At 37.4% G+C, this 13,021-nt stretch overlaps 1 protein-coding gene and 1 pseudogene across 2 annotated transcripts in view; both read left to right on the top strand.

Moving 5' to 3' along the window:
• The window catches only part of ZRANB3 (zinc finger, RAN-binding domain containing 3), a 343,238-nt gene that overhangs the window by 33,770 nt on the left and 296,447 nt on the right, over positions 1–13,021 (top strand). The window lies entirely within an intron of this gene.
• Positions 5,590–6,267, top strand: LOC105508794 (annotated as a pseudogene). The gene has a single exon (XR_001001333.1). The product of XR_001001333.1 is annotated as a 60S ribosomal protein L19 pseudogene (transcript).

Here is a 13,021-nt window from a genome sequence, read left to right as displayed (position 1 = left end):
CCTTTCTTGAAATTGGAGAATAGGGACTTTTAACTTTCTGTTCTTAATTTCAGAAAGTGTATTTTTAAGTCCAATTCAGCTCTGCCTGCTTATGTTGGTAGTGTCTTTTTTTGCAATGTTTTGATTCTGTCTTATTTCTGTAAATATTTAGAACATACTTATTTATGTAAGTCATACTTATTTACATTCTTGGAAGTCCTTTAGAGGTTAATTTTGCCTTTTATTGTTGTATGTGATGGTTTATTTCCCAGTGTATTTGCAGATGTCTTAAATTTTGTTTTAATAAATAATCTTAATCTGTGGTTTTTTTCTTTTTTTTTTTTCTAAGACAGAGTTTTGCTCTTGTTGCCCAGACTGAAGTGCAATGGCACCATCTTGGCTCACTGTAACCTCTGCCTCCTATGTTCAAGCTATTCTCCTGCCTCAGCCTTCCAAGTAGCTGGGATTACAATCACATGCCACCATGCCTGGCTAATTTTTTTTGTATTTTTAGTAGAGATGGGGTTTCGTCATGTTGGCTAGGTTGGTCTCGAACTCCTGATCTCAGGTGATCCACCCGCCTCAGCCTCCCAAAGTGTTGGGATTACAGGCGTGAGCCACCACGCCTGGCCAGTCTGTGGAAATTTTGAGAGATGTAAATGAGTAAGTTCTTCAATGGAGGATTTGCAAAATTAGATTCTTGGCTTGCAGTGTCCCAGGTCACACAGGTAATATAAATTCAAACCTCAAGTTCATTTTTAGGTAGGCTTACTATTATGAATTTCGATCATTAATTTTCATCTCCTGCCAAGCTTTAGGTTTCCTTATTAGCTTAAAAAATTAAGTATCATTTAATTTAGTAAAATATATGGATTTTAGGTGCACAGTTTTGTAGATTCTGATACACTGAATACCCCTGTGTTTTCAAAAACCTCCGTCAAGATATAAAACATTACCATCATCCAGAGTAGGCCTCTTTCTAAACAATCCCATCCTCCTACGTTAAAATCACTGATCTGACTTCTGTCAGTAAAGTATATTTTTTATAGTTACTTGGTGCTCTATTTTTTCAACTTTTTGAAGTAATTTCAAATGTACAGAAAAGCCACAAAATTATAGAATAACTTTTATGTATGTTTTACCTAGAGTCACAAATTTTTAACATTTTGCCACATTTACTTTATTATTCTCTCAGTCTACACAAACACACACATACATGTATATACACCAATGCTTGCATTCATCATGCTCCTTTAATTTGCAATACTGGCTGCTCTGCCTGTGGAGTAGCCATTCTTTTATTCCTTTACTTTCCTAATAAACTTGCTTTAAAAATAATAATAATATGCTATAGTATAGTATGTATTTTTTTTAAATAAAGACATTCTCTTACATAGACACAGCACAGTTACCACATTTAAGAATTTAACTTTTTATTTATTTTTTATTCTTAGTTTTGTTTTTTTAGAAACACGATCTTACTCTGTCACGTAGGCTGGAGTGCACGATCATTGCTCACTGTAACCTTGTATTCCTGGACCCAAGTGATCCTCTCACCTCAGCCTCCCAAGTTGCTAGTATTACAGGTGCACACCACTGTGCACAATGTCTTTTTTTGTAGACAGAGTTCTGCTATGTTGCGCAGGCTGATATTGAACTCCTGGCGCCACGTGATCTTCCTGCTTTGGCCTCCCAGAGTGCTAGAATTACAGGCATGAGCCATTGCACGTGGCTGGAATTGAACTATTATACAATACTTTAATATACTTATATTTTGTCAGTTGTCCCTATACTGTCCTTTATAGCATGTTTTTTGTTCAGTGTGAAGATCTAATCCAGAATCACTTATTGTATTTAATGATATCTTTTTTTTTCCTTTAATGTGGGACAGTTCCTTACCCTTTCATGACACTGGCCTCAACTTATTTTTATGTTTCATCACAATGAGATTTAGATTATGCAATCTTTCCTGCATCAGTACATAGTGAGATTGAGGTCATATGCTTCTCAGGGTATTATTTTGAGTCCCTTAGCCCCAAGGCCAAGTTCCTGGCCAAAGTTTGGTCCGGTTTCACTGTATAGTTAACTGTTTTTTCTTCTCACAGTTGTTTAGTATGTAACAATTAACATGAGATATTGTGACCATGCAAATATGCTGCTCCTTCTCTGATTTTCCCTCTCTTGGATTTAGCATGCATAGGTGGTTCCTGTTCAAATCAAATTTTGTCATGATGGCTGTAAAATGACTTATTAATTGGCATTTTATTATAAAGAAGAGCCCCCCTTCTGCCCCTCTCCTCTCTCCTTTCCTTCCTTTCTTTCCTTTATTTTCCGTTCTTCCTTCCTTTTTTTTTTGAGATGGAGTCTTGCTCTGTTGCCCAGGCTGGAGTGCAGTGGTGTGATCTCGGCAAGTTCCACCTCCCGGGTTCATGCCATTCTCCACATTACAGGCGTGAGCCACCGCGCCAGGCCCTCCCTCCCTCCCTCCAACTGTCCCTCCCTCCCTCTGTCCCTCCCTCCCTCCCTCCTTCCTTCATTCCTTCCCTCCTTCCTATTTCTGTCCATCCATTCATCAGAGATCCAGTGGCAAAAGAAAACAAACAGGAACTAGATTTAGATGGACTCATGAATTTCTTACTGTATCGTATCTTAGTTTTCTCTGTTTTGGAACATGCTACAAACAGAATCATTCAGTTTATGTGGGTCTTCTCTCACTCAACATAATGTTTTAGCGATTTCATCTATGTTGTTTTACCTCTGAATATGTCACAATTATTTTTTTTCATTTACTTGGTGATGGACATTTGGGTTGGCTCTGGTGTAGGGCTCTTACGAATAATGATGGTCTTAACATTCTTAGAGTCCATCTGTGGACATGTTTTCAATTCTTTTGCTAGAGGAGTCTGCTTTAACTTTATTTAAAAACTGCCCAACTTTTTCCCATGAATCAACAATATATGAGAGTTCTAGATGATCCACATCTCTGTCAACATTTGATATTGTTAGCCTTTTTTATTTTAGGCATTCAAAATGAATGGCTATTTGAGAGGTAGCTTATTATGTTTCACTTTGTACTTTCTTAATGATGTTGAACATGTTTCCCTGTACTTATCAATCATCCTTGTATAGTTATATACAACATATAATAGATATATTGTAAAGTGTTGTAATGTTTTGCCCTTGTTTTAATAGGGTTGCGTTTTTATTATTTATTGGAAGTCCTTTTCATATTCTAGATATAAGACTTTTGCCAGATATATATCTTGTGAATATTTTCCCTAGTCTGTAGCCTCCTTTTGATTTTCCTTCTCGTATGGTATTCTAATGAACAGAAAATTTTAACTTAAAAAAAATTAACTTCATCAACTTTTCCTTTTATAGTTAGTGCTTTCTATATTCAAACAAGTCATTTCATACCTCAGGATTACAAAATCATCTTGTGTTTTCTTCAGGAAGCTTTATAGTTTTCCTTTTTTTTTTTTCTTTTTTTTTTTTTTGAGATGGAGTCTCGCTCTGTCGCCCAGGCTGGAGCGCAGTAGCCGGATCTCAGCTCACTGCAAGCTCTGCCTCCTGGGTTTACGCCATTCTCCCGCCTCAGCCTCCCGAGTAGCTGGGGCTACAGGTGCCCGCCGCCACGCCCGGCTAGTTTTTTTTGTATTTTTTTAGTAGAGACGAGGTTTCACCGTGTTAGCCAGGATGGTCTCGATCTCCTGACCTCGTGATCCGCCCGTCTCGGCTTCCCAAAGTGCTAGGATTGCAGGCTTGAGCCACCGCGCCCGGCCTAGTTTTCCTTTTTCTATTTTGATATATATATATATATTCTATCTCAATTTTTAAATATGGGGTGAGGTAAGAGTTCTAGGTTCTGTTTTCTTTCATACTAGTATCTAGTTATTTCAGCACCATTTGTAGAAAAGTCTATCATTCCCATAACTTACCTTGGCACTTTAGTGAAAAACTGAGTGACCACATATGTCTAAATCTATTTCCTGTTTGTTTCCTTTTGCCACTGGATCTCTTTTTCTGTTGTCACCCTTCTTCCATTTTCATTTAAGCGCCAGCTTTCTTAGGCTCAAGCTTTATTTAGGACTCTTATTTCCTCTATCTATTTCTATTAGGTCTAGGGTGCTATTCTTGTTGCTCTGCACGATTCTTCAGTCCTAAGGTTCTTTGTTGGTGGCTTCTATAGACACCTTCAATGTGGCATGTGTTTTTATCACTCATCACTGTATGTTTGACTTTCTCTTTGTAAATTTTCATTGACTATTGTAAATTACCTGTACTTTTTCTTCAGACTGGTGCTACATTTTAAAAGATAATGTTTTACCTAATTTAGCATTTCTAAGTGTTTGCAAAAGGAGGGATTTTTAGAATATCTAAACCACCATAGTACTGGGAACAGAAACCTTACAGTTAAATCTTCATTCATTCTGGATTACACTCTTTATCATAATAAAATATCCTTATATTAAAAACCACTTAATTCTTTCCTTTCGTCCTCTGAATGTGATCTCTAATTAGTATCCCAACAACTGTTTCATTCTGTCCATGCTTTCCTAGCATGCCTTTAACCATCTTCCTTATTTTCAACATTTTTGAAACCTTTAGATGAATTTTTATGTTACAAGTTTAGGTTTCACTTTGTTACTCAGTTTGTCTTTGCTCTTAAGTAACTGTTAAACTCACTTTCATTCATAGATATTAGAGTTATATGTAGTCTTTATGCAATTATCATAGTATTTGCTATGGTTTCTGTTGCCTAAAAATATGTTTTTATATGATCACTCTATGATCCATTAAATATGTCATTATATAATCCATGTTTTCCTGTTTTCGTTTAGTATACACCGTTAGTAATTTAAAGGTTTGGTTTGGAATCCATTGGTTATCTTTATAACTAATGTTTTGTGTGATATACTTGGTTCTCTATTTTATTGCTTATTGTTTTCTTATTCCCAGTTATATGCAATGACATTGGTATATTGCCTTTTTCTCCCTCTCTGTCCTTTCTGAGCACATGATATCGATTGGTTAAATTATTTTTTTGATGTTCACCTTTATATCTTTAATAATACTTGCACTTTTCATTTATAAAAATACTTACATGGCTGGGCATGGTGGCTCATGCCTGTAATCCTAGCACTTTGGGAGGCCGAGGTGGGCAGATCACGAGGTCAGGAGATCGAGACCATCCTGGCTAACACAGTGAAACCCCATCTCTAAAAATACAAAAAAAAAATTAGCTGGGCCTGGTGGCCTGCACCTGTTGTAATCCCAGCTACTCAGGCTGCTGAGGCAGGGGAATTGCTTGAACCAGGGAGGTGGAGGTTGCAGTGAGCAGAGATTGCGCCACTGCATTCCAACCTGGGCGACAGAGCGAGACTATGTCTCAAAAAAAAAAAAAAAAAAAGTTAGCCGGGCGGGTGGCACATTACTGTAATCCCAGCTACTCGGGAAGCTGAGGCAGGAGAATCGCATGAACCTAGGAGGTGGAATTTGCAGTGAGCCAAGATCGTGCCACTGCATTCCAGCCTGGGTGATAGAGCAAGACTCTGTCTCAAAAAAAATAAATTAAGTTAAAAAAAAGTACGCTTTCCTTTCGCTGCTGCGGCCGCAGCCATGAGTATGCTCAGGCTTCTGAAGAGGCTCGCCTCTAGTGTCCTCCGCTGTGGCAAGAAGAAGGTCTGGTTAGACCCTAATGAGACCAATGAAATCGCCAATGCCAGCTCCCGTCAGCAGATCCGAAAGCTGATCAAAGATGGGCTGTGACTGTCCATTCCCCAACATGATGCGGGAAAAATACCTTGGCCCGCCGGAAGGGCAGGCACATGGGCATAGGTAAGCGAAAGGGTACAGCCAATGCCGGAATGCCAGAGAAGGTCACATGGATGAGGAGAATGAGGATTCTGTGCCGGCTGCTCAGAAGATACCGTGAGTCTGAGAAGATTGATCGCCCCATGTATCACAGCCTGTACCTGGAGGTGAAGGGGAATGTGTTCAAAAACAAGCGTATGCTCATGGAACACATCCACAAGCTAAAGGCAGACAAGGCCGGCAAGAAGCTCCTGGCTGACCAGGCTGAGGCCCGCAGGCCTAAGACCAAGGAAGCACGCAAGCGCCTGAAGAGCACCTCCAGGCCAAGAAGGAAGAGATCATCAAGACTTTGTCCAAGGAGGAAGAGACCAAGAAATAAAAGCTCCCCCTTTGTCTGTACATACTGGCCTCCGTGATTACACAGATCAGCCATTAAAATAAAACAAGCCTTTTTCTGCAAAAAAAAAAAAAAAAGAAATACCTAATTTTCTTTACCAACTTTAAACTTTGCCTTTGTTTCCTCTTTACCTTCAATTTCTGTGTTGTGATTATTTATAACTTACATTGTCATCTGTAAACCAGATTATTTAAATAGTTAAGTATTTTCATTGCTTCCCTCGGTCCCTTCTGTTTCTGCACAGTGTCCTTTGGTTGAAGTTATCAAAGTTTTTTAAAAAGAGCTGGGTCTGTTAACAGTGACTCATGCCTATAATTCCATCATTTTGGGAGGCTGAGGCGGGAGAGTCACTTGAGCCCAGGAGTTCAAGACTTGCCTGGGCAACATAACGAGACCCTGTCTTGAATGAATGAATGAATGAATAAATACCTAAATAGGTAAATAAGAAGTAATGTGAAGCCAGGTGTGGTGGCCAACTCCTGTAATCCCAGTACTTTGGGAGGCCATGGCAGGTGGATCACCTGAGATCAGGAGTTCAAGACCAGCCTGGCTAACATGGTAAGACCCCGTCTCTACTAAACATACAAAAAATTAGTCAGAGTGGTGGTGTGTGCCTGTAGTCCCAGCTACTCAAGAGGCTGAGGCAGGAGAGAATTGCTTGAACCTGGGAGGCAGAGGTTGCAGTGAGCCGAGATCGCACCACTGTACTCCAGCCTGGGCAACAGAGTGAGATTCTATCTCAAACAAAAGAAGTAATGTGAAGTCTATTCCCTAGTTTCTTGTACTTTATTTATATTTTTTCTTCTTTGTTTCCTTCTTTTTTGATAACGTAAGAGATTTATATATTTTTGGAATACATGTGATAATTTGATAGATTCATATAATGTGGAAAGTTCAAATTGGGGTAATTGGGATATCCATCACCTTAAATATTTATTTTTTCTTTAATAAAGTTAGGAATATTCAAATTTTTCTCTTCTAGCTATTTTGAAATGTACAATAGATTAATACTAACTATAGTCACCCTACTGATCTACCAAACGTTAGGTCTTATTTCTTCTATCTAACAGTGTATTTGTACCCATTAATCAATCTCTTCATCCTCCCCTCCCCACTACCCTTCCCAACCACTAGTGGCCACTAAGGTACTCTGTACCTTTGTGAGATTCGCTTTTTGAGCTCCCACATATGAGTGCGAACATGTGATATTTGTCTTTCTGTGCTTGGCTTATTTCACTTAGCATCATGACCTCCAGTTCCATCCATGTTGCTGCAGATGAGAGGATTTTATTCTTGTTTGTGGCTGAATAATATACATTGTGTGTGTGTATATATATATATATATATATCACATTTTCTTTTTCCATTCATCTACTCATGGGCATTTAAGTTGATTACACATTTTGGCTATTGAGAACATTGCTACAGTAAGCATAAGAGTGCAGATACCTCTTGATTTCTTTTCTTTTGGATATATACCCAGTAGTGGAGTTGCTGGATCAGTGGTATTTCTATTTTTAGTTTCTTGAGGAACCTCCATGTTGGTTTCCATAGCAGCTGTACTGATTTACATTCCTACCAACAGAGTGCAAGGTTTCCCCTTTCTCTACATCTTTACCAACATCCCTTATTCTCAATTTTTTTTGATAAAAGCAATTTTAACTACGGTGAGATGATATCTCACTGAGGTTTTAATTTGCTTTTCTCTGATGATTAGTGATGTGTAACATTTTTATATACCTGTTGGCAGTTTATATATCTTCCTTGAGAATTGTCTGTTTAGATCTTTTGTCCATTTTTTCATTGGAATTTTTTTTTTTGCTATAAGTTTCTTAGATATTCTGCCTATTAATTTCTCATCAGATAGACATTTTGCAAATATTCTCTCTCTTATATTCTAAAAATACCCTTTCACTCACTTTATAATTACACATCTGTTAGGTAAGAAATTCCTCAGACCCACTTTATTTCCTTTTGTAGGCAGTGCTCATTGTTTGCTGTAGACTAGTCTGAGGGCTCGCTGAATTTTTTTCTACTTGGAAGTGATGAGTTTTTTACCTCACTACCCATTTTTTGCAGTCCAGTACTAGAATATGTCTTGGGATTGACCTTTATGTTTCTCTTTTTCTTGGATGTGCCATATTATTTTATTTTCTAGTTTACATTTTTCTTCTATTTCTGGAAACTATTACATTGAGAACAGTTGTTGACTTTTTTCATTTTGGCTTGCTTCTTTGAAGACTTCAAATATGCTTGTATTTGTTAATTTGTCTTGGCCTATTTATATCACTGTTTTTTTTCTCGTTTCCATTCTTAATTTTTTTTTTCTCCATAACCCCCCTTTTTTTTTGTTTAAATGCTTTCTGAAAATTTCCTTTTCAATCCTATTCTGTGTGTACTTTCCTATTCTAGTAGTACCTGTTCTGTCTTCTGCTTCCATTTGACCTTCATTTCAGTTTTGTTTGTTTATTTATGTATTTTATTATTTCTCTGGCCTGTAAATTCACATCTTATTTCTTCATGTTTTTGACTATAGCGCCCCTGAGCTCCTGCATCTCCTCTTTATGTTTTTTGTGTTATAGAGGTGATTGCTTCTTTAAGTTTATATTTGTGGCAATATATTTGACTATAATTTTCATCTGCTTCATAACTTTTTCTTGTGTGTTTCCATTTGATTTTTCTTTTTCTTTCCTTCATTTTATTTGTAGAATTCCTTTTTTAAGAATGACTGCTCATCATACAATGAGGAATATTTTTTCCTGCACATACTGTTTGCAAAAGTCATCTTGGAGGGCTAGAGCAATGTTATAGACTAACACCTGTTCTCCTTATGACACTGTTTTTGTATGTAATTGATTTCTTTTGCTATGACACTATTTTTGTATGTAATTGATTTCTTTTGATTATATAGCATACTTTGTTTTATTATGCCATATAGGATAATCAAATATAATATGCTGTATTTGATTATATAGCGTACTTTGTTTTATTATGATTTGCTTTATTGTGCTTTGTATATATTGTGTTTTTTACAAATTGTGCTTTGCATATATTGTGCTTTGCATATATTGTGGTTTTTACAAATTGTGCTTTGCATATATTGTGGTTTTTACAAATTGTGCTATATAGTATAATCAAATATAGTATACTATATAGTATAATCAAATATATATGCTATACAGTATATACAGTATACTGTATATACAGCATACTATATTTGATTATATAGCATACTTTGTTTCATTATGATTTGCTTTATTGTGCTTTGCATATATTGTGGTTTTTACAAGTTGAAGGTTTGTGGTATTCCTGCATTGAGCACAGCTTTTGGAACCATTTTTCCAACAGCATGTGTTAGGTTTGTGTCCGTGTGTCGTATTTTGGTAATTCTCACTATTTCAAAACATTTCATTATCTGTTACGGTGATCAGTAATTAGTGATCTTTGAGTTTACTATTATAATTGTTTTGGGGTGCCATGAATGATACCAATTCGTATAAGATGGTGAACCTAATGGATAAATAGGTGAACCTAATGGATAAATATTGTGTGTGTTCTAACTGCTCCACCGACTTGCTCTTCCTCTGTCTTTTCCTCTCCACAGGCCTCTATATTCCCTAAGACAAAACAATATTGAAATTAGCTCAGTTAATAACCCTACAGTGGGCTGTAAGTGTTCAAGTACAAGGAAGGATCATACATCTCTCACTTTAAATCAAAAACTAGAAATGATCATGCTTAGTGAGGAAGGCAGGTCGAAGTGGATATAGGCTAAAAGCTAGGCCTCCTGTGCCAGTTAGCCCAAGTTGTGGATTGCAAAGGAAAAGTTCTTGAGGGAAATGAAATGTGCTCCTCCAATAAATAAATGAGAGATAAGAAAGCGAAACAGCCTTATTGCAGATGTGGAGAAAGTTTCAGTGGTGTGTATACAATATCAAACCAGTCACAACATTGCCTTATACCAAAGCCTAATCCAGAGCAAGGCCCTAACTCTTTTCAGTTTTATGAAGGCTGAGAGGTGAGAAACCTGCAGAAGAAAAATTTGAAGCTAAAGAGGTTGGTTCATGAAGATTAAGGAAAAATGCCATCTTCATAATATAAATGTGCAAGGTGAAGCAGCAGGTGCTGATGTAGAAGCTGCAGCAGGTTACTCAGATCTAGCTAAGATCATTGATGAAGGTGACTACACTAAATAACAGATTTTGAATGTAGATGAAACAGACTTCTATAGGATGAAGATACCATCTAAAACTTTCATAGTTAGAGAGAAGTCAATGCCTGGCTTAAAAGCTTTAAAAGATAGGTTTTCTTGTTAGGGACTAATGCAGCTGGTGACATTAAGGTGAAGCCAGTGCTCATTGACCATCTGAATATCCTAGGGCACTTCAGATTTATCCTAAATCTACTCTGCCTGTATTCTATAAATAGGACAACAAAGCCTGGATGACAGTACATCTCTTTGTAGCGTGGTTTACTGAATATTTTAAGCCTACCATTGAGACCTACTGCTCAGAAAAAATATTCCTTTCAAAATATTATAACTCATTGACAATGGACCTGGTCACCCAAGAGCTCTATTGCAGATGTACAAGATGAATGTTGTTTTCGTGCCTGGTAACACAGCATCCATTCTGTAGCCCATGTATCAGGGAGTAATTTTGACTTTTAGGTCTTAATATTTAAGAAATACATTTTGTAAGACTGTAGTTGCCAAAGATAATTATTCCTCTGATGGAACTGGACAGAGTAAATTGAAAACCTTCTGGAAAGGATTATTCTAGATGCCATTAAGGACATTCATGATTCATAGGAGGTGGTTAAAATGTAAAATCAATAGGAATTTGGAAGAAGTTGATTCCAATCCTCATGGATTACTTGGAGGGGTTCAAGACTTCAGTAGAGGGGGCTGGGTGCAGTGGCTTGCCTGTAATCCCAACACTTTGGGAGGCCAAGCGGGTGGATCACCTGAGGTCAGGAGTTTTGAGACCAGTCTGGTCAACATGGCAAAACCCCATCTCTACTAAAAATACAAAAATTAGCCAGGCATAATGGCAACCACCTGTAATCCCAACTACTCAGAAGGCTGAGGCAGGAGAATTGCTTGAACCCGGGAGGCAGAGGTTGCATTGAACTGAGATCACACTACTGCACTCTAACCTGCTCAACAGAGCAAGATTTCTCTTATATTGGAAAAAAAAAAAAAAGACTTCAGTGGAGAAAGTAACTGCAGATGTGGAAATAGCAAGAGAATTAGAATTAGAAGTGGAGCCTGAAGATGTGACTGAATTGTTGCAATCTCACATTAAAACTTGAATGGATGAGGAGTTGCTTCTTATGGATGAGCAAAGAAAGTGGTTTCTTGAGATGGAATCTACTCCTGGTGAAGATGCTGTGAGCATTGTTGAAATGACAACAAAAGATTTAGAATAAAACGTATACCGAGTTGATAAAGCATCAGCAGGTTGGAGAGTATTGATTTCAATTTTGAAAGAACTTCTACTGTTACTAGAATGCTTTCAAACAGCAATGCATGCTTTGAGAAATCTTTCATGAAAGAAAGAGTCAATTGATGTGGCATAAGTCATTGTTGCCTTATTTTCAAGCAATTGCCACAGCTGTCATACCCTTCAGCAACCACCACCTCGATTAGTCAGCAGCCATCAACAAACATTGAGGTAAAACCCTTCACTCTCCATATTTATCACTGGATATGTGTATTTGTGAATATACATGGTTAGTAATTGATAAATATATTAATACATGAAATTTTTAGTATACAGTTGAATAAGAATGTTTCTTATTTGTCATTTATTTATTCACATCTGAGGAGATGTAAGAAGGAAATGTAATCCAAAAAGATTACAACTCTCTAAACAATCACATGTTCATTGCCATTTTTTAGCAATGTTTTAAAACTAAAGTATGTATATTGTTTTAGACATGCTATTGCATACTTAATAGGCTACATTATGGTGTAAACAGAGCTTTAATATACACTGGGAAACAAGTCTGTGTGACTCACCTTTTTATGACATTAGCTTTATTGAGGTGATCTGGAATGAAACCTGCAATATCTCCAAGGTATGCCTGTATCAGTCTGACAGTATTGTGACCAACTATAAAGATTAAATGCCATGTTTATGATAGCACCCTGCCCAGTGCCTCTAGGGGAGCAGACACTGTAAATAGTGACTGCTATAATAATTATTGTAATAATCTATCTCATTTTGGGCTGAACTCACAATATCTTGGAGGTATGCCTGTATTTTCTGAATCAAAAGAAAGATGGCTAGCAGGGCAAAGTCTCTCATACATTCCCCTGCCTTAATGTGACTAATTCCTACATTCAGCATTTGTTGTTGAGCCTTGCCTGCTTCTCTTCTCCTCCACCCAGACTGGCCCCAGCAATAGACAGTGGACATATCATCCTTCGTTGCTGCAAAGAAGGGATTCTTGACTTTGCAACACAGCTATTCCTCCTACTTTGAAACTCTGTTTGGCTGTTATGTTATGTTATGTTATGTTATGTTATGTTATGTTATGTTATGTCATGTTATGTCATGTTATGTTTGTTTGGTTTTGTTTCTCTGAGATGTATAGCCTGAAGTGTTCTTTCTAGGTATAGTCCTTCAGTTATTGGGGTTTTTAAAGTATATTTATTTTTTAATTTATTTTTATTTTTTTGAGACAGTCTCACTCTGTTGTCCAGGCTGGAGGGCGGTGGCGCAATCTTTGCTTACTGCAGCCTCTGCCTCCCAGGTTCAAGTGATCCTCCCACCTCTCCCTCGTGAGTAGCTGGGATTTACAGGTGCCCGCCACCTCGCCTGGCTA

Source organism: Colobus angolensis, unplaced genomic scaffold (assembly GCF_000951035.1).
Source record: "Colobus angolensis palliatus isolate OR3802 unplaced genomic scaffold, Cang.pa_1.0 Scaffold168, whole genome shotgun sequence".
Taxonomy (NCBI): domain Eukaryota; kingdom Metazoa; phylum Chordata; class Mammalia; order Primates; family Cercopithecidae; genus Colobus; species Colobus angolensis.
This window is presented reverse-complemented; position numbering and strand designations above follow the sequence as displayed.